This window comes from Peromyscus californicus, unplaced genomic scaffold, assembly GCF_007827085.1.
Source record: "Peromyscus californicus insignis strain IS unplaced genomic scaffold, ASM782708v3 Scaffold_7__1_contigs__length_154581171, whole genome shotgun sequence".
Lineage (NCBI taxonomy): Eukaryota > Metazoa > Chordata > Mammalia > Rodentia > Cricetidae > Peromyscus > Peromyscus californicus.
In genome coordinates, this window is record NW_026294595.1 from 135,171,870 (window position 1) to 135,174,397 (window position 2,528).

Here is a 2,528-nt window from a genome sequence, read left to right on the forward strand (position 1 = left end):
AGAAGTGGGAAAACTTAGAGATCCAACAGTGGTGGATGACTCCAAGGAAAGAGTATCTTTCAGGCACAACAGGACCGATGAACATAGGACTGTGACCAAAAAAAAAAAAAAAAAAATGTTGACACAAAGTCTCCACCTGCTGAGAAGGAAAAATCAGTTTTGTTTTGTTGTGTTTTTCAATGGAGTGATGCTAGGTATATCAATCACATTCTAGGGCAGGTCCCATGCCTAGAAGCTGTTGGCCGACACAAAAGAGACTTCATGTTTTTTATGTGCTTTCTATTTTGGTTTGGTATATATATATATATTTGTCTTACTGTTTTGTTTTGTTTTTTAAATCCTGAGGGGGTCTTCTTTGAGAGAAAGAACATGAAGTTGGGTGGGTAAGGAGGTGAGCAGGATTTTGGAGGAGTTAGGGGATGTCTTAGTTAGGGTTTCTATTGCTGTGAAGAGACACCATGACCACAGCAACTCTTTTTTTTTTTTTCACAGCAACTCTTATAAAGGAAAAACATTTAATTGTGGTGGCTTACATTTTCAGAGGTTCAGTCTCTTATCCTCATGGTGGGTGTGCAGCCAGACATGGTGCTGGCTACATCTTGATCAGAAGGCAACAGGAAGTGGTCTGTTTGTTTCACTAGGGGTGACTTGAGCACAGATGAACTGTCAAAGCCTGCCTCCACAGTGACACACTTCCTCCAACAAGACCACACCGACTCCAAGATAGCTACAACTCCTAATAGTGTCACTCCCTTTGGGGACCATTTTCTTTCAAACCATCACCAGGGAGAAGAAAGAATATGATAAAAACATATTGTATGAAAGACATAAATGAAAATAATTTAAAAAGTGACAGACATAATAGTACAGATTTTTAAACAAAGGTTCTTGGCCAGGCATGGTATACTCCCACTACTTGGGAAGCTAAGTTTGGCAGATCCTAAGTTCAAGGACAGCCTAGACCCTGTCTTAAATAAACAAATATATAAAATAAGACATGAAGCTGGGCATGGTGACACATGCCTTTACCTGTGGTTCTCAACCTGTGGGTCATGACCCCCTTGGGGTCAAACAATCCTTTTACAGGGGTTGCATATCAGATATCCTGCATATCAGATATTTACATTCATAACAGTAGCAAAATTACAGTTATGGAGTAGCAATGAGAATAATTTTATGGTTGAGGGTCACCACAACATGAGGAAATGTATTAAAGGGTCACAGCATTAGGAAGGTTGAGAACTCCCAGCACTTGGGAGGCAAAGGCAGGTGGCTCTCTGAGTTCAAGGCCAGCCTCCTCTACAAAGGGAGTTCCAGGAAAGCCAAGGCTACACAGAGAAAACCTGTTTCAAAAAAACAAAACAAAAGACATGCTGTTTAGGAAGACAGGCTCTCTGCCTAGGCTAGTATTGGAGCTCTATCAGCGACTGGACCAGGACTCAGCCAAGACAAGTCAACTGTGTCTGGGTCAGGACCCAGACAGCAGCAGCCACCTTATGCCATAGCTCAGCTTAACCATTGCTGTTCCAGAGTCTGACCACTTGGTGTCTCCACTGGACATGCTGCTCAACAGGAACCAGCACTCACTACCACATTCAGAACGCACCCTTCCCCTGAGGTGGAATAAGTCAGTTCTCAGCTCCGAGAAACACTGAGAAATGCCAGCAACTGAATTTAAGTGGCAGCAGAGCTGGCTGGTAGGGAGCTGAGATTCAGACCCCAAGGAACAGGGCGCCCCCATGGGGGTAGACTAAGGCAAGTCTAATTTGAACACTTAGCCAGCCCACACAGTTCCCTCCAACCCAAAACCAATCTGCTAGCCAGGATCCTCTTTCCTTTTTTGCTGTTTGTCTCTCTCTCTAGGATGGAACAAGCAGGAAGCAGGGGCTTCATTTGTCTTGTAGAGCCTAGTACCCCAGGGCCTGGCTCAGAGCACATCGCCAGCATCTGTTGAATGAAACTTGGACAACAATGCAGTACTCGCATCACCCCTGCACAATAGAGATGGGTGGAGACTTCCTCTGGAGTCTGGGGCATCAGCTTCCAACAATTACAATTGTTCCTTGTGATGTTGGAGGAAACCTTTATGGGTAGGCACAGGCACCTGAGTGGAACTGAGAGCTAACGGTCTCAGTGGAGGGTGGAAGGTATTGGTAGCCTAGTTAACGGACCGGACACTGGGCAGTTCCATTTCCCTTTTTTTCAAAAGTAAACAGCATGGTGAAAGGAAGGGGCAGGTTTCCATACCACCCTTTGATAGGCCCAAGGAAAACAGAAAATATAAATCAGCGGCAAGTCAGTAGAAACCAACGTGGGCTGCTCCTGCTGGTCTCCACTTCCCAACCACCCTCCATCAAGCCTAGGCAGATGATGGAGAACAAGCTGACCAACCAACCTGAGGCTTGTCTGGGATCCTGAGAAAGACTCTTGGAAAGACATAGAACATGCTTGGTGAATAAGGATGGAAGAGTCAAAACTGCAGATACTTCTTGGAGGTGGGAGGAAGGACAAAGAACCCGAGAAGCCCA